General features: G+C 30.0%; 2 long non-coding RNA genes across 3 annotated transcripts in view; one reads left to right on the forward strand and one right to left on the reverse strand.

Annotated features, from left to right (window-relative positions):
* Positions 1-12,190, forward strand: part of LOC142317353 (uncharacterized) — a 30,163-nt gene extending 17,973 nt beyond the window's left edge. The window contains exons 3-4 of the long non-coding RNA XR_012754717.1: positions 4,578-4,722; positions 12,104-12,190. This is a non-coding gene — a long non-coding RNA (uncharacterized LOC142317353). The remainder of the gene's footprint in view (positions 1-4,577; positions 4,723-12,103) is intronic.
* LOC142317352 (uncharacterized) overlaps positions 6,378-21,779 on the reverse strand; it is a 60,825-nt gene continuing 45,423 nt past the window's right edge. The window contains exons 2-5 of one of the 2 annotated variants that reach the window (XR_012754716.1): positions 14,424-14,696; positions 8,964-9,115; positions 7,321-7,448; positions 6,378-6,508 (exon numbers count right to left, since the gene is read on the reverse strand). This is a non-coding gene — a long non-coding RNA (uncharacterized LOC142317352). The remainder of the gene's footprint in view (positions 6,509-7,320; positions 7,449-8,963; positions 9,116-14,423; positions 14,697-21,779) is intronic. The other variant, XR_012754715.1, reaches the window with a different exon arrangement.

The following is a 21,779-nucleotide window of genomic DNA, read 5'->3' on the forward strand; positions in this document are numbered from 1 at the left end:
TAGAAAAAATTAGTGAAACGATTTCAAAAAGATTAGATTTTCAATTACAGTTGTGTGAAAATTAATCTTGGGCACAGGGAACTTTTGTTTTTTTCTATGTTGTAGCTACATTGCTTGACCACACCCACTCTTTAAGTTGACTATATAATGTGAGGTTACTGTTCTTTGGTTATTTAGTAATTTGCATGTTACAGTTTTTTGTTGAAAGTTTTTCATTTTTTATTACAAAATAATTTTACTACTTTTTTGTTTGTGTCTTGAATAAATAATAGTGAACAAAACTCCAAGAAAACATTTGAACATTTTTTCTCTTTCTGAGCATACCAGTATGACACAATTACAAATAGTTTCCGAGCGTGGAGTTGGGCTAGGGTCAGTGAGTGCTATTTTAAAACTATTTAAAAAACCGGTTCCTTTTCACTTCAAAAGAGAAAGACAAATGTGGCCATAAAAGAAAAATTAGAGTCCAACTCTGTATTGGTTATTGGTGAGAAAAAGTAACCTTGATCCAAAATTATCTGCTGTCCACAGCAGAATGGCAGCTAGTAGACCAGATTTACGTATGACAACTGTTAGATGCAAAACTTCTTGCAGTTGGACAGAAACCTCTTCAGACAACTAAAAAGCAGCTTTTAACACCAACAATTTAACACCAACGGCTCTTGTGGGCCAAAGCACATGCTAATTGGACCTAAATACTAGACTGGAAAAATGTTATGTTTTCTGACAAGTCACATTTTTATGTTCAGGAGGAAAGGATTCCATTTATTAGAAATACATCAGATGAAAATATATACCGGCTCATACCTAACAATCAGTTAAAATGTTTTGGGGATGTTTCTAACAAGATTTGGCACTATGCCAAACTGCCAAAAAAGTGGGAAGTTTTTAAAGCATGAAATATTTAAGTGCTTTCATGGGTAGGCCCCCAGACTTAAACCCGATTGAGAATCTCTCGTCAATAGTCAAAAAACAACTCTGGAAATTGTATCACAAAAATTGACCTCATTAGATAATAATATCCTGTATGGTTTCACGATGAAGAAATTAAAACAAAGTGTAGTAAATATGTTGAGTCGATGCCAAATCGTATATGTGAAGTGATTAAGAATAAAGGAGAAAATATTAATTGCTAGATATTAACAAAACTGTATATAGATTTGCACAGTATGGTAGGTACAGTCTTACCTTTGATATTACATTAAATACAGCAGGTGGCCTGTTTGATTTTGACCAGTCAGTCACCGATCACTATCACTTATTTCATCTGGTTTATCTGTTGTCAGATATGGGGTGGCTAATTGGTCAGAAGTATTAGGTGTTTCTGGCTGATACTCTGTCAGCATCTAAACCATGAGTCTCTTTAAAATCAATCAAATCCTAGTTTTCAGAACCATTTTCTAACTGTACATTTATATGCTTCTTACATGTCCTGTTTGAACAAAGCGAATAACTTGATGAATCAGCAACCTATATATTTGAGAATTCTAGTGTAAGACTACCTACAGAATTTATTGTAGTATTTGATCTACTTAGATCTCCTCCTACATCAGTCTACAGGCGATCAACCGTAATATTTTCTAAAAAAGTAATCTCATCATTCATTGCAGATGTTTTTACATAAAAAAGAAAATCTTTTAGTATTTGAAAAAATATCCTGGTATTTTTTTCAAATACATCAACTGCTTTGATGTCACTAGTAATACTTTGGTAAGTACAGTGAAACACTACTACAAACTATTTAAAAAAATTAAAGTAGGAGAAACTCAATTGCATTTGATCTAATACTGCTAAAACAAAAACGATATTTTTTTAAAGCAAAGAGACTTAAGCAAAACGACAAACCAATTCTACTGTAAAAAACACAACCTATACTGGTAAATTATTCAGCCACTTTGAGATAGCTGTTTTCCTGCCTCAGAGGTTTGTTATTTCTCTTTGGAAGCGGGTACGGTACTACCAATACTCCACAATGTAAATTTTGTTGTGCAGGCATTTGTAAACTATTATGCTACTGAACACTAAAAACATGTATTTTTTTCAAAGAGGTAAATTATCATACCGCTAACTTATAAAAGTTTAATAAATGAGAAAGTATATTGAGGTCATTTTTTTTAGATTTAACTTCTGTATCTTTAGATTAAAATTCTATTAGATTTGTAGATTTGAATAATTTATCTCTACTGTAATACAAAGTTCTGTATAAGTTGTATAATGATCAGATATTCAAATCATTGAAAGGGTGTTGCTAAGAAATGGTTTTTGAAAGGCTAAAACTATGTCACTATTGTTTACCGAAACGTCTTCCTAACATTAACGGTAAAACTTTTTGATTACTTACTCAAAAAGGGTTTACTGGTTTTACCAGTATTCATGCAGAATCATTGCAATTAGCTGTAACATCTTAATGATTGTCATTTAGTTCTTTCATGAATGCTACATGGATGATTAGAGAACATTTGGATTTTTAAAGATCTCCGTAAAAAAAATCACCAAAATATCTGATCTCACAGGCAACATTATATTGCTATTGACAAGATGCGGTTACAGAAAATATCTTGTAAATTGATATTCTTGGGCTTATCTATAAGTCTTGACTTCATCATAAGATAATGTCCACTTGATAATTATTGATTTTACTGAAGACATGCAGATATTTTAAAAACCTAACAGTTCCTTCTGTTGATAATTTTCATTTTGTAATGATTGCTGGTGTAAAGTCAATGATAGTATACTGCCCAGCAGTATGAAAGTATTCTTGAATATCATTTAGATGAAAATTGACTTTATCATTCAAATATTTTGCAGGAAGTTTTTGATTTCTTCAGACTGCTAAAACAGTTAAGTTTTCAACTTCTTGACTGACTTGTGTGACTGGGAAACAAAATATACTCAACAGATCTGCCAATTCAAACTATGGCTTAGCTAAATGATCAAAATTGCTCATTCCCATATATCAACCTGTTTAATATTTTTTTCAAACTAACAGCAAAATTTAATTTATACAAAACTAATAATTATTACTGACAAAATTAAACAGAATTGTTTTTTAAGTACAGTGCTTTTTAAATTTTCAATTTACTGGAGTATTTTTTTTTATATTTAAAAAAATTTTGGTCCTCACTACTTTGAGCTACCTCAAGAGTCACCTGCTCCGAGTTAAAAACATTAAGTATTGGATATAATAATTTCACAACAAAAAAAGTATGTTAATTTTTATTGCTTTACATTCTCTGTTATAGTCATTATCATAATCTAGTGTGTGTGGGTGTAGATGTATATTTGCATGTGAGTGCGCGCAGGTTGCTTCTAGAATCACTGATCAGAGTTGCTTTTCTCTGAGTAATATTTTTCAGTATACTGCTATTCCCTATGATGAACAGACTGAAAGCATCATTTGTAAGACTGTGTATCACCAGAATTTTGGTTGGCTTTGCATGCATGTGTACAACCTTATATTTAGTCTATGAAGAAGTTAATGTGAAACAACTTGTATGAAAAATGTCAAGTCTAACTGGATTTGAATCCAGAACCTTCTGGATAAAAGGTAGAGATGCTACAATTCCCATCATGGAGGGCGACAGTACAGTGGTAAATAAAAATAAAAACAAAAATAATAAATACATCACTGTAACACAATAAGCAAAAACTCAGTAAAATAGATAATAATTTAAGAAAAGGATGGATTCTATGTAACTTTTAATACAAAAAAAAAAAAAAAAAACAGTTCAGAAATCACTATCACAAATGAAGGCAATATTCCTGAATTCCTTTTTTTTTAAATAATGTATCTTATGTGGAACAAGATAGATGTTCAGTTTAGTTTATATATTCCAGGGCCATTATATTTAATCCACTGGGTTGGTCTAGTGGTTAACGCGTCTTTCCAAATCAGCTGATTTGGAAGTCGAGGGTTACAGCATTCAAGTCCTAGTAAAGCCAGTTATTTTTACACGGATTTGAATACTAGATTGTGGATACCGGTGTTTTTTGGTGGTTGGGTTTCAATTAACCATACATCTCAGGAACGGTCGAACTGAGAATGTACAAGACTACACTTCATTTACACTCATACATATCATCCTCATTCATCCTCTGAAGAATTATCTAAACGGTAGTTACCGGAGGCTAAACAAGAAAAAAGAAAGGAAAGGACTATTATATTTGTGGTTTTTGATTCTTGTTTTAAGATTATATTTTATACAACCTTTTCTCGCATATTAGATACATTTATTTATTATTTTTAATTATTTTGATTAGACTGATTAAAAAAACGTGGCGTTGTGTATTTTTATGTATGCTAAGTACTTCATTTTATTTAAATACTTCCAAGTGTTGTTCAGGTAAAATGATAGTTGTAAGATTATGTAGTTCGAGGCATTTTGAAAGAGTGAATTTTGTTTGATACATGTTAATAACTGATCACATTAGCTTGCATTATATCAGTACAATAAAATTGTCATCAACATATCTGAGCCAGTATATTACTTATTAGGGATATTTGTTGTCACTTGTTTTGTTGCAAGAATAAACTGTTTTATATTTGGGTTTCTTTGTTTACTGGCTGTTGAAACCAGATTGGTAGAACTGGAGAATGAAGCAAGGTCTATAGAAACAAGACAAAATGATATTGTCTCAAAAATGGTAGAAAAAACTGCTGATTGTAAAGAAAAGCTAGATTCATGTACTCAATCAGTGTTTGCTAAAAATTTAATTACAGAGGTGAGTATTTAATTACACAATGATTTTATTTTATAAAATAATTATTTTATTTTTATAAAATTCTGTTATATTCTATTAACTTATATAGACAGGCAGAGACAAGTTAACCCACCGGGTTGGTCTAGTGGTGAACGCGTCTACCCAAATCAGCTGATTTGGAAGGCGAGAGTTCCAGCGTTCAAGTCCTAGTAAAGCCGGTTATTTTTACACGGATTTGAATACTAGATCGTGGATACTGGTGTTCTTTGGTGGTTGGGTTTCAATTAACCATACATCTCACGAATGGTCGAACTGAGAATGTACAAGACTACACTTCATTTACACTCAAACATATCATCCTCATTCATCCTCTGAAGTATTATCTAAAAGGTAGTTACCGGAGGCTAAACAGGAAAAGAAAGAAAGAAGAAGGCAGGGACAAGTTGTAACATGTTCGAGCTTGCCAATCAGCTGCTAGAGCCGCTAGAGTGAGGTTGTGTTTATCGTGTCTGTCGCGCAACATGGATTTTGAACAACGCATTACCATTAAGTTTTGTTTTAAGTTGAAAAGAATGCTAAAGAAGCTCACGAAATAATAGAATCGGTGTACGGCGATAATGCGGTAACTTTGAAGACTGTGTACAAGTGGTATGACCGATTTAAAAACGGAAATGAGTCTGTTGAAGACGAGCAGCATGCGGGACGTCCAGTAACCTCAAAAACAGTTGAAAATGTGCAAAAAGTGGAAACAATGGTTCGTTCAAACAGGTGAATGACTATTCTGGAGCTATCGGAAGACCTTAACATCTTGTACAGATCCATTCAAAGCATTTTAACTAATGAATTGCAAATGAGACGAATGCAAAATTTGTTCCCAGACTTTTGAGTGATGAACAAAAGCAAAATCGTGTGTTAATTTGCACGGAGTTGAAGAGTCGTCTTCATGCAGATCCGGACTTCATGGCCAAAATTGTAACTGGAGATGAAATTCGGGTCTATGGCTATGACCCTGAGACCAAAATTCAGAGTTCCCAATGGAAAACCAGTTCATCTCCTTGCCCTAAAAAGGCAAGTCAGTCAAAATCCAACATCAAGGTCATGCTCGTTGTTTTTTTCGATAGTGAGGGCATAATGCGCGATCAGAGATCGTTCCAAGGAGAACAACTGTAAACTCTGAATTTTATAAGGGTGTACTGCAACATTTGCGAAACGATGTACGAAGAAAGCGACCAGAAAAATGGACCGATGGCTTCCTTCTTTACCACGACAACAAGCCGTGTCACACCTCGCTTCTCATTCGCAAGTTTTTGGCCGAAAAAAGTGTTCCTGTCTGTCCACATCCGCCATACTCACAGGATTTAGCACCATGCGACTTTTGGCTCTTCCCAAAAATTAAAACTGTGCTTAAAGGAAAACGTTTTGACACCATTGCTGACATTGAGAGGGCCACGACCGAGCAGCTGAAAGCCCTTCTGAAAGACGCCTTCCAGAAATGCCTCCAGTCATGGAGTCAACGTTAAGTGCATTGCTAGCCAAGGACAGGACTTTGTAGGAGATTAAATCGAATTCTATGTAACCTTATTACTTTTTTTAATAAAAAATTATTCACCGTATTTTTTAAATACATATATATATATTTTTTTAAATAGTATTATAATACTAAAAATATTTTATTAAAATTATTAATAGTTAAAAGTGGTAGTATAAAATACTATATGCAAATAGTAAAAAAAATATATATATATATATATAATAATCTGATTCACAGGTACATGTTCAGTCAATAGAACAATCTTCAAATCTTCAACTGAAACAAAAAAAAAATAATAATTTATTAGATTAATTTCTTTCTTTTTTTTTTGTTGTACAATCATTAATTTTTATGTTAACTCAAATCTTTGGTGTCGACCGATATTATGAAAAAAAATATTTTCAACATAACATACCATGAATTTATGTATATATAATTTTAATCTGATGCTGTGAAACACAATAACTCTTGTATCAATAGTTTTTATATAATTATCAATTTGCTGAGAAAAAGGGAAATTTTTTCCCTTTCCCTAATAGTAAATATTCATAATTTACTATTATGAATACTAAACAATCAAGACAGAAAATATAAATGGTTTAATTAATACCAAATATTACAGTAATTTTCTTTTATGCATTACATTAATATCATCAAAAAACTATTAAAAACACATCATAATTTAAAAAATATTTCATTAAGTAACAACTGTCAGAGATAAAACCTCCTCTATTTATAGCTAGCAGTTCTTACCATTTTACTGGGTTCCATTAGAAATTGGACAAGACCAGTTAAATTGGAAACTAATTGTACTGATCAGCGGTTAAAATTACATAATTATTATTATATTTTATTAAAAGCTAATAATAAATTTTATATCTGTAACTCTTCCATGATTATAGATGATATCAAAAAGATTTATGGATAAAAAATAGGAATTATATGGTACAAGTGTCTGTTATTGGCTTATCTGGCTGGAGCTTATGTCAATAGTGAATTATTCGCCAATAACCTTGGAATCACCTATGGATATATATTACACTCTCTCATACTGTAATCTTTATTCTTAATTGTTTGTAACTACTCACAATGACGTATCAATATACACTGTCATGCATGGCTTTCATCATTCATATAAGAGCTGTCCAAATTGCATAATAATCTGCTTCGATTATTATTTGAATGCTGTGTAGCACTACTTATCACTTCCATCCATCTAAAAAATAAAAAATTGTGGAAAATATTATAACGACTTATTTTATTTTAAATCGCATAATATAAAAACTAACATTTTATAATGTAAATATACTTCTATACTGTAATCTCCTTCCACACGCCTAACAGAAATATATCTATAGAAACAAACACAGTCACTCGGTATAAGAAAACTCATTTGTCTATGCGTAATAATGATTGGCTCGATGAGAAGATTATAAGATAAATTATTTTTAACAAGATGATATTAGATATAAATTTTAATAACAAACTAAAGGCCAGCTTTTAACTACCAGGAATGTTAGTCATTAATCAAAATGTGTTATGCTTTAACAGAATCCTGAAACAGTGTAGCAAGCAAGCAAGAGTCGCTGATCTATCAAATCCCAATAAAGAAGCAGTTGTCCGCTTAACTATTAGAATTTCCAACAAATGAAGCTGCAGCTGCAGCTGACATTTATCCAAGAAATACTCTACATGCCATTTCACCTAGCTGGATCAGAGAAAATCCAGTGTTGATCATCATCCTCACACTCACTTCCCGTTCCGTATTCTTCATCCTTTTCTCCTTGAATAGATATGATGGAAATTAGGCCAACCACTATTCTGGTTTTATCTGAGACATCCTTTTCCCAGCCATATGAGCAGCTAATTTCTTACTGGGGCTAATCGGGAATGATATATTGATAACTCAACCTGAAAGATGATTGTCTTCTTCATTTTCTAGACAGGGGTTGCAAATAGCTAATTAAAAGTATCTCACGAGCCTTCAATTCATCCTGAAATGTAATATTATCTCCCTAAGGAAGAAGAGATGAAAAATAAAAAAGCAGGATATACGCTAAGGGAACAATCTGCCCATAATAATCTGACTCAGTGTGATTCTATGATGGAATTAATGTCAGATAAAAGAGGCCTTCAAGACTGCAAATGAATGGTTCTTTACCATATAAACTGGGATTTAATATCATAAAAATTGTAACGATGTTGTTACAAGCTGTTTAAGTCAATGCAAGTAATCTATTAATAAATCATAAAATCAAAACATTATAAATGTTCATACACAACAGCATTTAGGGATAAATTTAGATTAAAAAATTAACATTTTAATCTCTTTTGTAAGCGGTTTCCACCAGAAAGCTGAATTCATTTAGAAAATTTATTAGGGTTGTATACAAGTAATCGGTATTAAATCTCTTTAGTCTATAGAAACTGTACAGTGGCTTTTATGAACTGATACTATATGGTAAATAAATGCATGCCAACGGCTAAATATTATAAGTTATAATAGAATTTTATTTGACTGCACATTTGCGATGATACATATCATCACAAATTATCTGAAGATGAATATTGTTGATAATACTATGTATTCATTATATTAGTCTATACAAAATTTGTATTTAACATGTTACACAACTTTTCTTACTTAATTTTGGTGTTGATTTCAAATACGCTATTGAAACTGTTACCATGTAAAGGGTTTACGTAAATCATATGAGCTCTTTATACCTACCGACTAAACGTGTATTCACTTTCTGCCCTGAAGAAAAATACACAATTTTTAAATTGTAATTTGAATACATAATCCTTATGTATCCCATCTTTTTCAGTCGGGGTAGATATCGAATAACCGAGCAACGGTAGACTGGCTAATGGTGAATCATCCTGTAACAATTTACACGTGTTAAAAAACTTATAACTCACTAAGGTGAATAAACGTACAAATAGCTTTTCAAACAAGTTATTCCGCTGTATTATTTTATATAATTTATATCAAAACCAATTCCTCCCCTAAATATAAACAAGTTAATAATACTTAAAAATATTTGTAATTTTTAAGAATCATTTCATTTTCAACCCTAAAATTAATCTACTGTATACATCATAAAAAAGATCCTTTTAAAAGCTTTAAAAAATAAACCGATCAAATGAAAAATAGCTTTATTACAACTTTTTATTTTGCGTTCTGTTTTAGGATTTCAACTTATTCGAAGAAAAACTGTAAGAATTTGGTATTCAAAATTACACATAAAAAAGTATTGTTTTACAACTGTTTCTAGAATAATAGAATTTTAAGATTCCGTTACCTTTTCTTAACCGGCTTTGCCCTCAGCAGATTTTTTATTTCAAATATTCCATAGAATTTTTTAATGTTAGTAACTAATTATGCAATATTAACAGCTCAACTGCAAAAAGATCAAAATTCTTAGTAAAACATTTGGGTCTGATATACTTTTGATCAAATAACTTTTAACCGTAACAATTATTCAGTATTAAAAATAAAAAAATAAAAAAAAATAAAAATTCTTAGTAAAGAATTTTGAATTCCAGTGACTGACTCAAGAGTCCCTCTTGACCAAATGATCATTTTAACACCAAAATCATACTTATTTAGAGTATAATTTTTAAAAAAATAAAAATTTTAGAAAAACATTAGAGTACTACTTGAAACTCTTGATTGGCAGCAACCTGCATATAACATTTTTAATAACAGCCACAACTAGAAAGACATAAAGATCATAAATAATAAAACATTCAAAAATTTTGAAGTCGGACCCAATGGAACCTTTTTTTTAAGAAAATTTCCCATTATGTCTACCTTAAAACTAGATGCGGTTGGATTTTCAATCTTGAGAATTAGTTTAAAGAATTGAAATTTTATATCCAGGTTTAAAAATTTACTTAAGTAAGTTTAATAAGTCGGTTCAATTTGGTGCAATGTTATTCAATAAAAAAAATTATAATTAAAAAAAAAGGTATACTGAGCTTCTTGTCCGATAAGTTCAAAAATCATACCAAGATTGAGATGTGTATATTTGCTATAAAAAAATCAAATATTTAATGTAATTCTGAATCCCATTTATCTGCCTGCTCGACAGCTACCTCATGTAACATTTTTAATAACAGCCAGCAACTTGAAAAACAGATAAAGTATCTATCAGAAATTATAGAAAATCCAAAAACTTTTTAAAATTTCTAAATTGGGACAATGGGATTCCTTTTTTTTAAGTAAAATTTCCTATGTTATCTACATTAATATTAAATATATTTGAATTTTCAGTCTTCAAAATTAAATTAAACAAAAAATGATATATTAAATGCAATCCATTCAATCGATTTCTTTTTAGGGTTTAAAAGCTTATCAGAGTAATTATTTACTTTAATAATTTGGTCCAATATGTTGCAATGTTACATAAAAAGACTATATATATATATATATGTGTAATGTATTATTTTATATTTATAAGACTGTACATATGAACGGTGTTTATAATCAACACCCAGTAAAAACTAATCAAGATCAACTGATGAAAATTTGTATACATTTTACAGTGTAAGAGCACTTTAAGAAAGGATTTTTTGAATTACAAGTTTAAAGCGTTTAAGTGGAACAACAATGAATTTATTACTTTTTTTATTTCTTAGTAACAAATAAACATGACAACTTTAGTTTTGGTATGTGTAAAATTCATGTGAATATCTAAAAGCCAATTTCTAGATTTTTTTAAATTCAACCTTGAAAGGTATGAGAAAAATAAAAAAATTTGAACGATTGAAAATTTTTCCCACTTCCAATTATACCAAACGCACATTTAGTAAATTTAGGCTTGAAAATATTTTTTGGATAAATATAAAAATACCATTTTCGGTATTGTTTGATTGAATTCCAATTTTTTAAGGGGTGCAATGGTGTATGACATTGTGGCTCAACCAACACAGTCATCGTCACTATTACTGTATGTGCAACAAGACTGACTGCAACTCCTTCCAGTTATTTGATTAAAATTTAAAAAAAAATTGACCACGACATGAAACACAAGTAACCATATAGCACGGGTGACCAAGAAGTAATAATTACTCGGTCAGTGGCATCCTTATCCTGTACGGTACAGGACAAGGATGCTCTCTATATATATATCCTTTTAAAGCTATTTTTAAAGCATTTATTTTAAGCCAGTTCAGGGAGATTAATCAAAATACTGGCCAACACATGCACATACATTTTTATGAAAATTTCTATAACTTTTTTTTTTAATAAATTGTTTTTTAATAAATATTTTTTTCTTTAAATTAATCATGTTATTTTGAACATTAGTTTTTAAGTGTAACATTATGGATTGATGAGATTTTGAAAAAGTGATTAATAAATAAAAATGTTCCAAAGATAGCTTACTAAGTATTTGTGTGAGTTTTCACAGCAATGAAAATTCCGATATCTAATATACTAGCACAATCCACTATACAAATTCTAATAATAAAATTATATTATACATTACAGATTTTATTTGATTCTCTACCTTTTCAGTATACTTCAGCCATTAACCAAAAATAAAAACATATGAACAAAATAATATAAGTATTGAAAATACAAATACAGGGTAAACAGGATTCGTTTTCAGTCCTGTGAAAAAAAAACAATATAAACATTGTCAGAACTTTGTTTTTGACAAAGAATCCCTTATTTTCCTGTTTCTTCTTAATCCTTTTTTTGTAGTTGTACAAAATAAAAGGCAAATTTTTTGTATAAACTGAAAATATAAATTAACTACCTGTACTTTTTATTCAGTAATAAAAATTGTTATTACATAATTATTACGATAATAATAATTTTGAAATTATCACGTTACATATCATAATATCTTTTACTTTCAGAATAATGAATTTTCTGGAAATGGGAAGTACATTGGAGCATACTGTGCTAGTTTAAATTCTTACGGTATGACTTGTGTTATGGGACAATTTTTATTCAACAAGGTAAGAATAAATTTTACAGACATAACAGCTATAAATATAAAATTTAGTTATTTTCTCAATTCCTGGCTATACATTTATAAAAAAAAAATCTTTGACCTATAAATTTTCAATAAATTACGTTACAGGTAGTACTACTGTTTGTTAATAATGGAACTTATTTTGAATTGTAATTTGATTATTTTAGTTACAAGTGAAAGACAGGTAAGGTAATGTTTAGTTCATTGTTGTTATAAGCTGTACATTATACTACGTTACCAAAAGAAAAAGTGGTTCTGTTAAACAAAATGCATCCTTCTTACATTTTTAGGAAATTACATGCTTAATTCCTCCAAAATCTCTCTAATAATATGTCGGGTTAATAGTAAATATATTTAAGTACGGGAAAGTCTTTAAGGCTGATCTCTTTTAATGATACATACAGGGTGAACTATGAACTTATCTTGTGAATGAAATAATAATAGGTTGTCTTTGTATAAAAAATTTATCGATCTTGTCCACAGTTTAAAGAATATTAAATTACTTTTATAAAAATAATTATTTTGAATTTAAAAGTTGCACACTACCATGCTGTTCACTCAAGTACTTTAATTTTATTAAAAAGAAAGAAACAAAATAACTCGAGACAATAATTAAGGCAATATTAATAATTTTAAATTTCAAAGAATGGCAACAGGATTTTGTGATAAACTTCTTAAGGATGCATTTTAAAAAAGCTTTCCATAATAACAATCAAAACGATTAAAACTTGAAACCACTAACAGAGAGGAAATATTTTTCAGAAGGTTTTTTTTTAAATAATAAATAAAAAACGTAAGAATATCACAGAACATTCAGCTATAATTAATCTAGAAGAAAGAAAAGTGTGCCTTCCTATTAGTTATAAATAACAAACTACTTGATGGAAAAACTTTAATTTATATATCGCATTAAACTTTCTTTTTTTCTGTTTTACTCTTCTAACTTATTTTTTGTAAGTACGTGAAATTTTGTAGCAAGTGCTAAGAATCTTGGGTGTTGGTTAAGAAATTGTACTGTCACTTCACAGTGCTATTCAGCAGACAAGTATTTATTGTACTCAATCACGATGAAGAAATTCAGGTACAGCAAACCGCTAGATATTTGTACTTAGGCTTAAGTACAAAATGTGTACTCCATTTTACATTTAAGTGAAGCAACTATACTCCTGTTTACAGGCAGCCAAGATCATCAGCAGCTTAATGAACATTCTTATTATTAATTCACTGTTCTTTTTTCATCTGTTATTTGTAATTATGAAAATATTAACTTATTATAATAGTCTTATAAAAACACAAGGTTCTAATAATTCTATTCATTTGGTGATCTCCATGAGCGGTAATGTCTCGACTTTTCATTTGGGTATTCTGGGTTTGAATTGTGGAAAGGCATAGCATTTTTCATAAGCTAAAAAATTTGATTTTCATATTCCCACGTACAAAGTGTCTGCGGTGAATTAATTTATCAAGCAAAATAAAACAAATCAGTACATAGTAATACATTTTATAATTAATGATGAGAAGGGATATGGTACTCACCAGATAAAAAAAGGAACTTCCCGAGCATTTGTCTGATAAGATAAGATAGAAAGAGATATGATTAAAATACATATTAATTATGTAAAATATGGTCACATAAAATAATCTTAAGGTAAATACATGAAGATAAAAAAAATATATAACCAAGTAATTCACAATTCAGTAGGCATTAATTAAATTTGTGTACATAATTTAAGTAACAGTTGAATTGGATACAGGAGATTCAGAACTTTTTAAAAATTGTATAATTAGTATAATTTTAAAAAAATCATAGAATTGGTTTTGTAGAATAAAATCTTTTAAGTGTATTTTAAATAAATTTGGAAGAAAACTTTTTAAATAGTTTCATAATTTCTTAAAAATAGCAACAGAAGCATAATAAAGCTCTTTCTTGTAGGACAATGTATTGTGTGGAGTTACATTAAAACATTTTTGTTGACTGCATGGTGGGTGAATTCGGATGTTTCCACACAAGAGTTTGCCGTTTGGATTTGGGCTCGAAATGGTGTATCCACATTTCATCAAAGGTTATTATATGATCTAGAAATTGATTACCTTCTGCTTCAAACTATTCTTTACAATAATTCAGCACATCATGAATGATTGAATGTGCAGATCCAACACTCATATTACACAAACTAGCAATTTAAGAAATTTTGACTCGCCTGTCTTCGTGAATAAGATCATTTGTACAATTTTGCATTGCAATAGTCGATACTTATACTGGTCTTCTAGAGCGATGGAGATCAGTCATACTTGTTTTACCCAAATTAAATTGTTCTACCCACTTATACACATTATTGCGGTTTAAATACTTTCAACCGTACTGTTTCAACATTCTTGAGTAAATTTTCGCCGGTTTCACATCTTCTGATAGCAAAAATCTTATCACTGAATGTTGCTCTTCCAGCGTACATGTTTCAAGCAGAGCTGACATTCTGAAATCAACAAAAACAGATATGTTAAGATTAAATAAGTTCCCATGATTGCCAACTTGACCCTCAAAAAGTTTCATTGTCATCGAATGAACTGTTTTTTCTCTACATCAATTTGTCTCGTTAATTATTGAATGTCCCTCATTAATTCTTTCAGTCATCTGATTCAATAAACCTAGCAAGATATCTAAAGCCGATTAAAGTTCTGTGGAGAGTTGTCTACTCCTAAAATACATTTTCCCATATATTTCTAGACGTATTATATTGAAGTACCATTTGGGATATGAGCAGGCCATTTTGGGAATATTTTCATCGTGTAAATATTCTCACTTAGATCATCCTGTCTGTCAAGTATTTTGAAGTAGAATGAATCTGAAACCGATTCCACTGGAAAATGGCATAACAGAGAGTAAAAGGATAATAAAGAACATTTCACTTCAACGGGTCATTAAATAATATATTTTAATAGTCTCTATCAAAATATGATTCTTTCTGCTTATAAAACTAAGATTACATTTCATTAAAACATCTCCCATTACAAATTCTTCTATCATCTGAATGATGAAATGTAAATCTTTATTACTGCTGTGAAAAGATTTAGCATAGTTATGGTTTATATTTTGAGAATTCTCCTCCAGATTTTATAAATTTTGCAGGCTTTCTTACTCTCAAACCTATATAATGTGATCCTCTACATATAATTCATGATTATCCATTTTGGTTGCATCATTAATAACTTGGCAATACATGAATGTCGGATGATTATTGTAAATATTTCTTAATACCAGAACAATCAATTATAGAAAAACAGGTTATCTATTCTCATTATTACATCTACGTAATCTAGAAATGCCTGATTATTGACTTAAATTATATTTTGCTACCTTTATCTTACGCTATAGAGCATGAGTTCCTGATGATTCAGTTTGTATCATGTTATCGATTATAAATAAATTATTAACTATAAAATTTGATTTTTATAAAGAAAATATATTTGATATTTATATTGCAATTAAGGTAATAAATTATAATCAGGAGATATGTTGAAATTTTTTTTTTGGAAGTGTTGTAACCTGATGTGAATGAGAAATAAATTAAACTGTAAATTTATACAATTAAACTCAGATTTGAATTATATTGTATTAATGTTAAGATCATCTGTTTTTAATTTCAATTAATTACATATCATTAGAAAAGAATTAAAATTATTTTAATTATGACTTTTTTAACCTGAAATTGTACGGTAGAGTGAAGATTTATAGAAAGCAGTTTGTTCGTGTTCATGGGAGAATAAACCATTATAGTTCAAACAGGGTATAAGAATATTATCAATTGGCACACAAAAGCCATTGAAATTAGAACCAGCTAGCTTACATATAATCGATTTAGGATTTTTATTACATTGTCATCTTGAAGTGACAATGTACTTTTTACACATGTTTTCTTATAAAAAGATGAAATTTCACTACCTGTTTACAATTAGAAAGGTATAATTTTAACCAAATGTAAGCAGTTCCTCTAATAAGATGGCAAAAAATTATAATCTTTTCACTAACTACAGAATTTAAAATACTTTCTAACAACTGGGAAATTGTAGTTTTTTCCTAATCAGGCTGAAAGTTTGTTTGACAATATGTAATGAATTGATCGGCTACAAAAATATGAATATACTTTCTTATGCAATTATAAGTTGTAAGCACATAGTTTAAAAACAATTTAAGAGGTGTTACATAAAAAAAGAAATTGTCAAGGTCTGTAAAATATATTACATGAATATAAGCTCAATGGATTTCATTTATACATTAATTACAATCAAGTTAGGATTTTTAATTAATTTATTTAATAATTTTAACTCATTTTGACTCACCGAATAAGTGCTCCACAGGAGTTTCTTGTCTTGGCATTTTAATATTTTTAAACTTCTTACTATAGTCGAAATAGACTTGTTTGAACCATTCAATTGCAGTGTCCATGTTATAACAGGCGCTTGAAATCATTTCCAGTAGGAAAATTCATGTTGCAGGATGTTCATTTATGTTTGTTGCATCATTTAGCTTTACACTTACAGACTGGTCAGTCTGACATTAGTCAGTGACCTGTTCACATTTTTACAGAGTGTCTCAAATTTCATTCTGTGTTTGGAAGTGTTTATTAAATAAATAAGTTTTACTTAGTAATATTATAACTGCAAATCTTAAAATCAGTTAAATTTTTACATTATTTTCAAGTAATTTCACACAAAACAATGAAAGAATAATGTTCCATAGGAATTTATGTGAGTGAAGAATAAGAAACATTGTGTAGAACAGTGCCAACAGAACTTATTAAAATTTGTGAATTTAGTGATGAAAAACAACTAATATTTTTATGTGTTAATTCAGATGTCACTAGTGCTTATAAATATCACCTGTATAGACAGTTCTGTTGTGATCCTTAGAGAACTCAAAAAAACAGTTAAGAAAAACTTTGACATATAACATTAGAGACAATTCTTAAAGAACACATTTTTCCAAATTTAAATTTAGTTCCTGCAAAGTATCTTCGTGTAGTTTTAAAAGTATTTTTTCTAAGCAGAACAAAGAACTATATGAATGTGAATCCCGGCTTCGTTTTAGCCGGGAAGCAAACATTTCTGACAGTTTTTTGGATAACTTTAAATTTCGTATGAGATCGTTAAGATTTTCTTGAGTGGTAAATGAGGCTCTGATGAACTGTTTTGTTCAATAATTGTGTCCACAATTTGTTTCTCTTTCTTCCTTAGTTCAATCATACTCTGAGCTCTCTTCGTCTAATGTCACATATTCAGGCAACTGTTCACAGTGTGGAACTGGTCTCATTGCAGATTACAAGTTAGAGTACACCACTGTATGTTTTGATTTTGATGTAATCCCTTTAATGTTTGTTAAGCAGAAATAACAGTCAGAAGAGTGATCTTTGGGTTTCCCGCAAATCATAGTCCCCAAACTTTACACCCAAAATAAAGTTCATAATACTTTATTACTAATGGAGTAAGGTTTTGCCTTTGGGACTTGAGCGTCACTTCAATAGATACATAACAAAAATTGTTACGATGATTTAAACAACTGTACGCATTTTGTAACTAACGACTAATTAAAAGAAATAAAGTTGTAAAATATGTAATACACAATAATTCAGACACACAAAGCATTCACAAGGACGTGTTTAGTGGTTCACTACTATCTCACAACTTGCATCGTTCTGATGAATATATGTCCATGTCTACACATGTCTGAACCTGCACAACAATAGCAACGCTACCTTTAGAGTTAGCTCATTGGATTCCATCATATTTATAATACTCTAGGAGCTTTTACTGGACAATGGAAAAATGGATGAAAAAATGTTTTAAAATATTTCTAAAAAATTAAAATAACAAAAAATCTGTAGGTGATGCAGAAATTCCGAATACATTTGAAAATAGGATAAAAAAAACTGCATTAAGTATACCTGTTGGTAATCGTGAGACAAAAATCTTGGACCATATCTAAAATAATATTAAAGTTCAATATATCTGAGTGTTTGGTTAGACTTACTAGAGAATTAGTTAATGAACACAGCATTCTACTGAGGTAAAAGATATAAAACAGGAATTAGTATCAACACAATTAAAAAAATTGTTATTTATGAAGATGACAAAATAGCAGGCTATGTCCTAATAAAAAGGACTGTGTTAGCACGTGTGATGGTGTCAAAGTGCATAAGTAAAAGTGCCTTGTTCTGATAAACTTAAATGAATTGTATGTCTCGTTTAAAAGTGTAAACCATGAGGAAAAATTGGAAGATCAATGTGCTGCAAACTCTGTCCAAAATGATATATCTTGGCTGGTTCATCTGGTACTCATACAGTTTGTGTCTGTCACCAGAACATCAAACTCATGATTGACGGTCCCAAACTTAATTTTGATTACAAGGACTTAATAGACATCTTTGTTTGTGACAAGGAAAACTACAGCTGTATGATGAATGTGTGCACCAAATGTCAAGGTAAGCAGGCAGTGTTTGACATGCTCAACTTTTCCGAAGAGTATGATGTGTTGCCAGATAAAATAATGTACAAACAGTGGGTAACAGCTGATAGGGCAGAGATGATTACTGTTCTTCAGACCAAAGATGAGTTTTCGAATCATTAGTGGAAAAATTGGAAAAGCTGAAAACTTACCATTTCATGTCAAAATCTCAAGCTCAATTTTTCAACAAAAAAAAAAAATCATAACTAGCTGAAGAAAAATGTTTGGTGTTGGCAGACTTCACAGAAAACCTTTCATTCTTGTTCAAGATGAGATACAAAGCTTCCACTGGGTCAACAGCCAAGTCATAGTTCAACCCTTTTGTGTTCTATTTCAAGGAAAATAATGTATTAAAACACAAAAGTGTTAGTATTTTAAGTTATCACTTGAAGCAAGATGCACTAACATTTTATTGCTTTCAAAAACTTTTAACAGACCATATCAACGAAGTACATCAGAACATTAAAAAACTCATCTGTTTTATTGATGGTGCTTCAAGTCAGTATAAAAGTAAAAAGAATTTTGCTTATTTGTACAGTCACAAAAAAGACTTTGACCTTGAAATCGAATGGCACTTCTTTGGATCATCCCATGGGAAAAATACCTGGAATGGTGTGGAAGGAACAACAAAAAGAGGTGGCAAAGGCCACGTTGATGAAATGTATTCATTTTGTAGTCACAAGCTGAAAAACAAAGTATTTTTTGATTAAATCAGATGAGATAACTAAGATTCAGAAACTCTAAAAAACTGTTTTGACTGCTGTGAAAGAGTTGTTGGTACTAGATGCTACCAAAAGTACGTTCCTGTGTCAGAAGGCATTGTAAGATGTTACTTTACTTCAGATTCCAAGGAATATGAAGACCATCCTGTGTCAAGTATTGTATCACTTTCACTTAAGGAAAAAGACTCTATTTCTTATGTGTATGATGATCAGTGGTGGGTAGGAGCAATGGTAGATATTAGCTTCGAAAATGATGATGCGCAGGTTCATTTTTTACACCCAGCTGGACCATCATCATCATCATCACTTCAAAAATCTCAACAAGACAAAGTTTGGGTACCGATCTGCAAAGTCCTGAGAACTTGAACTAACCACTTGAACTAACTACAGTGATGGGTCGTTCTCACACAAGTTTAAGAGAATTATCAGAAGAGATATCACAGCTGTTGGTTAACCACACTAAATAATGAACTTTCATTGCCACAAAATCTGGCTATTTAATTGAAGAATAATTAAAATTCCAATTTATTTTTTCTTCTATAGTGTTTACAAAAATAAACTAACATAAAAATAAAAATGAATTCTTGAAAAAAGATGTAGGCTACTCATTGAAATCTCAGTTTGGGTAAGTTTTACAAGCACGTTTGAATCAAAATTGTTATGTTACTGGTATTGGTTAAGTTATTAAATTACTTCAATCTATCATTAATAATTTTAAAAAGAACTATTTTAAAAATACTGAAAGCGTCAACATCATCAACATAGGGGCTAAATATAAAAAAATATATAAAAAAATGTGAAGTGCAAAGAAGACATGAAACCCCCTTATTTAGTGAGTCAAAATGGTATCACTTTTAACAGGTTTTTAATTATTATTAAGAGGTTATAACTTTTTTATTAGTAAAATACACAAGAAAAGTTTTTATTTGCCATAAACATCTACAAAAACACTGCAAGTTGTACAAATATGGGATTTTTATCACCAGACCCATCAGATGTTATTAGAAGCCAAAATTAAAATTTTTTAAAAAAAATTTAATTTTGGCTTGATAAAGTATGTAAATCATTAAAATCAGATAAGTATGAGCTACCAGAAAAATCAATGTCGGTCAGTGCCTCAAATACTTTGGTTTTTCCAGATAGGTCTAACCTATCAAGAGTTCTAAGGTTCAAATCCTAATAAAGGTAGTTTTATAAGGATTTGAGAATTAAATCGTGGATATCTGTGTGCTTTGGTGGTTGGGTTTTAATTAACCACACATCTCAGGAATGGTGGACTCGAGACTGTACAAGAGTACACTTCATTTACAATCATGCATATCATCCTCTGAAATTTAATACCTAACTGTCTAACTGTGGTTCTACTTTGATTCTCAAACTTAACCTCATTATTTTTATCTTCGAAAACGTCTGGTAAATTCACATTACTAAATCTAGGTGTTACCTCACTTTGACTATTACAGTGTCTTAATACTCTCAAAGTTTACTTACCGAAACAGAAGTTGTTTCGCAAATCTAATTATAGTCACTGTCTACCGGTCATTTCAAAATTTGTATTAATTAGCTCATCCAAAATATCATCACTTAAATGTTTACGATTATCAAAAAAATTAATAAAAGATGATCATATTTTTTCACAAAATAAACACCTTTTAGTTCAAATAAGATGGTAAATTCAATCACGTACCACAAAACTAACCTCACTTTTACAAAACATTAACAACATTGTAGCAGTTGCTGCATACTGATTCTTATTTACTACGTACCGTTTGTCTGTTACACAATATTACAATTTTAGAAGTAGAATGCCGAAAGTTGTTTAAATGATGTATAATATTGTTTTAACTATTAGAATTTTTTGTACAATTGTTTTTATAAAAGTACAAAATGTAAGACAAGCTCCAAAAGGTGATATTATCCTTCAGATTGGAATATATTTAACTATAATAAATAATCTTAGTGCAAATTTAAATAATTCATCAACATAACTAACCACTGTGCCAAATAACCTCAAATAACAAAATAACCATCAAACACAGTAACAGAACCTAAAAAATTAATACCAAAAGTCGACTTTCGCGGAATTCCGCATCATCAGTCGGTACAAAATTACAAATTTTTCCTAATTTACTACAAGCAAAAATAGAAATTTACAAAATATAAACCCTTATAACCACAAAACTTGAAACAAATTTAAAACATCAGGCCTACATTTGTAAATACTGTAACCAACTGCTACAACCATGTCCTTAAATCATCTTCAAAAACTATCTGTTGATTAATCATTTCGTACTTTTGTTTAAATTTATAAATACAATATTTTTCAAGTATACCCA

Source organism: Lycorma delicatula, chromosome 1 (assembly GCF_047948215.1).
Source record: "Lycorma delicatula isolate Av1 chromosome 1, ASM4794821v1, whole genome shotgun sequence".
In the NCBI taxonomy this organism is placed as follows: Eukaryota; Metazoa; Arthropoda; class Insecta; order Hemiptera; family Fulgoridae; genus Lycorma; species Lycorma delicatula.